The sequence below is a fragment of the Elaeis guineensis genome, chromosome 8 (genome assembly GCF_000442705.2).
Source record: "Elaeis guineensis isolate ETL-2024a chromosome 8, EG11, whole genome shotgun sequence".
Taxonomy (NCBI): domain Eukaryota; kingdom Viridiplantae; phylum Streptophyta; class Magnoliopsida; order Arecales; family Arecaceae; genus Elaeis; species Elaeis guineensis.
In genome coordinates, this window is record NC_026000.2 from 119,019,144 (window position 1) to 119,025,230 (window position 6,087).

Sequence of the window (6,087 nt, forward strand, 5' to 3'; positions counted from 1 at the left end):
TTCAAATAATCTCGTATGTGTGATGCAAATAAATTTTTTGTCGTAACTATTAATTATTTATGATGAAAGAATTCAATCATAAATAATTAGCCATTTATTTTTTTAAGTTTATAATTTTTTATCCATTATTTATAATAGAATTTTCATCAAAATAATCAATATTTGCAACGTAAATGAAATTTTCATCACAAATATGAAATTATTTGCAATGAAAAAATTCAGTCACAAATAATCAACCATTTATTTTTTAAAAAAATAATTTTTTATCAATTATTTATGATAAAAATTTTACATCATAGATAATTAATATTTATGATGTAAAAGAATTTTCTATCATAAATATTAGATTATTTGTGATGAAATATTTCAATCGCAAACAATCAGCCATTTATTTTTTAAAAAATTTTTGATTTTTTATCGATTATTTGTGATAAAAATATTGTATTATAAATAATCTCATATTTACAATATAAATAAATTTTTATCATAAATATTAATTATTTATGATGAATAAAATTTGATCACAAATAATCAACCATTTATTATTTTTTTAAATTTATAAGTTTTTATCAATTATTTGTGATGAAAATTTTATGTCATAAATAATTAATATTTATGGCATACATTAATTTTTTATCATAAATATAAAATTATTAATGATGAAAAATTTGGTCATAAATAATCAATTATTTATTTTTTTTATTTTTTAATTTTTATCAATTATTTATGATAAAAATATTGCATCATAAATAATCTTATATTTACGACATAGATAAATTTTCCATTGTAAATATTAATTATTTGTGATGAAAAAATTTAGTCACAAATAATCAACCATTTATTTTTTGAAAATTTATAATTTTTTATCGATTATTTATGATAAAATTTTTCATCATAAATAATTAATATTTATAATTAAAAATTTATTTACATCATAAATACTCGATTATTTGTGATAAAAAAAATTTTATGTCATAAATTATGAATTATTTATGATAAAAATATTTTTTATCTTGAATACTGGTATTTGCAATAAAAAATTTTTCGTAGCAAATAATTTCTTGGTTAAAGGAAGAGGATCTTAATACTAAATTTTTCATCAGTCCACTATGCTTCGTCATCATAGGAATAAAAGTTTCTATTATAGCCTATGGATGGAAGTTGGGTGGAGGGGGAAGATAATGTCAGAGCTCTACTCTTAATCATTTTCATCAGCGATGGGATGTTCATGCTATAGTGGAAGATTTATAATTACCTCAGCCCCCAAAGTTGGTTTCTGAGGAGCAAAATAGTAATCTTATTTCTCCTATTACTATTGCTGATATTGAAACTGCTACTCAAGCTATGTCTCTAAACAAAGCTCTAGGACTAGTTGATTTTTCAATTTTTTTCTTCAAAATTTTTTGGTATGCAGTGCATAATGCGGTGTGCCAGGTAGTCCAGCAGTTTTTTTTTTTTTTTTGAGCTCTCATATAAGTGCTAATTGAAAGCAAACCTATCTTGTTTTAATTACAAAGAATCCTAATCCAGCTACTCCTTCAAACTTTAGACCAATTAGTCTATATAATTCTATCTACAAAATAATAGCCACTATCTTACTTCTCAAGCTCAAACCTCTTATGTCTGATTTGATATGTCAAGTACAAGGAGCCTTTGCACTAGGTAGAAGTATCATTGACAATATATCATTGGTTCAAGAGGTTCTGCACTCTCTATCTTGAGCTTCTTCTTCTAGATCGCTTATGATGTTGAAAGATGATATGGAGAAGGTGTATGATAGGATTCACTGGCCTTATTTTTCACTGGATATTCATAGATATGGATCTCATCCTAAGTTTATTCATTGGATTATGGAATATGTGTCACATCCATCTTTCGCACTTATGATTAATGGCTCTCTTTCCTCTTGATTTGATACTGCCTATAATCTACAACAAAGCTATCCATTATCATTGTTTTTATTCTTATTCTATTTTGAAATGCTGATTTTATCTTTACAAGCAGTTGTTCAGGCTAAGTTGTTGCATGTTTGTCTACCTGAAGGTCATAGGCCTTATTTATCATATGTATTCTTTATAGATAATGGTATTTTCTTTACAATTACCATGGTCAGTGATGCTCTATGTCTCAAACTATTTATGGATGCTTACTGTGACTATTTGGGGCAACAAATTAATGCTGCTAAATCTTATTTTATCAGTCCCTCTACATCACCTGATGTTAGGCATCCCATTATGTCATCATTTTGATATACCTCGAAAAAGAGTAGTTTGGAAATATCTTGAGCCCCAGATGGATGGTAGACAATTGAAAGTAGCTGACTTTATTTATCTAGTGGAAAGATGTTGGCCAAAGTGATTGATTGGAAGTGGAAGGTTTTTTCCTTCGTTAGACAAGCAACTTCCTTAAAGCAATTCTTTCGTCTATTCCTATTTATACCATATCTTGTCTTTCCATTCCAATTGTAGTTTTAAGAACGTTGGATTGTGAATTTAGAGCTTTCTTATAGGGTCATTCTTCTCATTCTAAAGTCTTCATCACATTGCTTAAGACTGTTGTCTCTTCATCTGAGTTTTCTGGTGGGTTGGGCATTCATTCTATCTTCAACCTGCAGTAAGTTTGGCTTATAGGTGGCAGCGAATTTGTCTTTAATCCAAATTCTCTTCAGACATAGTTAGTTGAGACTAGTATCGATTTTGGGTTTGGATATCTTAGCAAAAGTCTAAAAATTATTCACCCATTTGATGTAAGATTTGTGCTCAAGGAGAAAAAAATTCAATGTCAATTTTTATGGCTGGTGGGTAATGGTATTTCTACTAGTATTTGGAATGATCCTTGGATCTCACAAATTCCTTAAGCAGATAGCACTCATTTATGAATATTTCCTTGATTTTGCTCACTTTACTATTGCGATTATATGACTTCTAATCGGTAGTGGGATATCAATAGTTTATTTTGATTGTTTCTTGCTGAGATGATGACTAATATACTTGCTTCGCCCCTAGCACAAAATTCTTAGTCTGATCAGCTTGGGTGGGCTTCTTCTAGATCAAATTCTTAGTCTCACAAATTCCTATCAACCTTCTTCCACTTTGGATTCCTTTGGATGGATTTGGGATTTATCTATGCTAAAAGGACTCAATGTTTTTGTTGGAAGCTTTAGTGGGGTAGATTGCCTACTAAATAATTTTTGCATTCTCATGGTATTTTTCTTCTTCTTTGTCTACTCATTATGACTTGTGTGCTCGTTTCCTGGAGGATAGCCAACATATTTTGCTATGTTATGTTTTTGTTGAATAGTGTTGGATTCTTTTAGCTCAATATTTTGCTGACTTCAAACCATCTTCCTTTATCGGCTAGTCTTAATTTCTTAGCAGATGCATCGGTAGGGAAGGAGGTGTGAGCAATGATGGCATATATAGCTAGCCTTATATGGAATACTCGAAATAAACGCTTGTTTCAACAGGAACATAGTATGCCAATATCTTTGATGAGACTTTGTTTATGTTTCTATCATGATTCCTTTCTATTGTCCTCTCCCTTATCTTTGACTTCATCTGGTACTTTGCTAAAGTATTGGGGTACTCCTTTGTTGGTTGATCTATAGAACTTTTCATTCTCTTTTGTTCATTCAATACCCCTTCCTTTAGGAGTGCTTCTGGTGAATTTTGATGAGATAGTTCATGATCACTCTGCTACAATAGATTTTGTTATTAGAAACGTTGACCTTCCCCCTTCACCTTCCTGCTCTCCTCGCCGCTATCTCCCATCGGTCTCCACCATTGCCTTCCTCCCCATCGTCACTGCAGTTGGCCTTCCCCTCCGATCTTCCTCAGATGCTTTTAATTTTTTCACCTTTCCTTTGTTATTCAAGGTGCGCACAAACACACACATGTAATCTTGAATTCCACACTGCCGATTCCATTGGATTTGTTTTGCTCTTGCATGAGGTTTTCCTTGCATTGAAACTAGATTATGATTTTAACTATATTGTTACCAATCACGACTTCTTATAGCTAACCTAAATCATTTTAATATCTTCAAGAAACTCTTGCATCTATAATTTTTATTTGTTTGATGTTCCAAATTCGAGGAATTTCTTTTTTCTCCAGTTTTGCTGCCTCGTTTCACGTATTCTTTACTGTTCAAGAGAACATATGTTTGTTAGTTCAATTAGCAGTGAAAGAAGTAGCATATTATATTTTGCATTACTTTCTTGCGAAGATAATAGATTAAATGACTCCTCTTTGCTGGTTGTTTCATTAAGCTTAAATATTTTTATTTATTATTTTTGTCTTTGTACTTTGGCTTCTGATTTACTTTTGAACAGTTGAATGTGCACATCAGGCTACTGGTGTGAATATCATGGTTGGATAGATAATATATTCTTGTTACTTTTTCATACTCTTGGATGGGTAATATATAGGCCTTCAATCTGTTTGTTTTGTGCTTTACATTCATATTCACATATGAGTCTTTGCTATTGATATTTTTTCGGATAGGTCATATTTTCTTGGTTCATTTTTATATTCTTCTACTTCAAGCAATTTAAACTTCTAGACCACCGTGATGTTTTTTTGAAGCAATTGTAAGTTTTTTTTTTTTTTTCCATTTTTGCAGAATGGTTGAATTCAAAGAAATAGAAGTACTTAATGGTGAAACAATGATGGATGATGATATGGAAGGTGTTGATGATGAAAGTCAGAGTCTGAATCTGAACCTGAAGAAGTGGCGATAGCTGAACCTACAAAGAACGCTTTGTACAGTAAGGAAGGCCTTCTCGAGAAGCTTGATGATATATTATGCCGGAAAATGTTGAATGGATTCACAAACTAACTATTGATCATTATCAGGAGAAGGAAATCGATGTGAATAACGATTTAGCTCGTGAGCTAGCATTTTATACACAGGTATTGGATGGGACTCGCCAAGCTTTTGAGAAATTACAGCCTATGGGGATCCCTTTTCTTAGGCCTCCAGATTACCATGCTGAGATGGTGAAGTCAGATGCACACATGTTAAAGATCAAGAAGGCACGGGAGGCCAAAAAGATAGTGGAATCAGATGCACACATGTTAAAGATCAAGAAGGCATGGGAGGCCAAAAAGATAGCGGAAGCAGTCCAGTCCCAAAAGGCCAAAGAAAGGGCCAAGCACAAGAAAGAGAAGATTGAATCAGTTAAAAAATGGAGGAAACAGAGGTGGGTTTGCTAGAGGAAAGGGTGATGAAGTGGATTTGGCTTTCGATGCTGAAATGGACTTTGAGAGGACAAATAAAGGGAGGCCTGGGGTGGCTCCTGGTGATGGATCTGGAGGGTTTGCAAGAAAAAGGGGCAATGAGAAAGGTAGGAAGAAAAGGGAGTTTAGAGATGCCAAGTTTGGTCATGCCAGTAGAAAAGGCATGAGAAAACATAATACTGAGACAACAAATGACTTGAGAAGCTTCAGCATGGGTGACATGTTAAAAAATAAGGGAAGGAAAGGGTGATGTAGAAAAGGCTGGTGCTTAATTTCACAATTAAATTCGAAATGGGGTATGTGTGTCTGGAAACCTGAGAGCCACTGTATTTGTGATATCTACTTTTTAAATTTCTTAGATCTTAAAATAGCATGAAGAGTCCAGCTAATATGAGATACAAACATTTACTGACAACTGTTGCAGTTTTCTGTCTTTTCTTTTTTTTCATTCCAGGAATTTTGCCTGCACTAATGTGATAGCTATTTTGGATAAGTAGACTCTGTAAGAGCTCTAAGGGCTGTGAAGTACCTCTTTCAACTCAATTGCTTTCTTTTCTCCAGCTTGAAATTTTCTATTTTAGAGTATCGACACATTCTATTGAATTTTTTTTGTTTATTTTATTCTTTTACAATTCATTTTTTGGTCTTGTCACCTGAGCTTGTTCAAATTAAATTTTGAATGCTTTTAATTATCTAGGTCTTCAATTTTTCTTTTTTTCTTTGGTTAACATTTGTAAATATATCTCTGCCTAGTGATGCTACTCAGATGTCTGATTTGCACACTGATAAAGCACAGTTTACATTTTCACTCAGAATATGGAGACATGAGACTGCAGCACGACTATATTAT

The 6,087-nt window shown here is 32.2% G+C and overlaps 1 pseudogene; it reads left to right on the forward strand.

Annotated features, from left to right (window-relative positions):
- LOC105049740 (uncharacterized) overlaps nucleotides 1-5,773 on the forward strand; it is a 196,564-nt pseudogene extending 190,791 nt beyond the window's left edge.
- The last annotated feature ends 314 nt before the right edge of the window (nucleotides 5,774-6,087 follow it).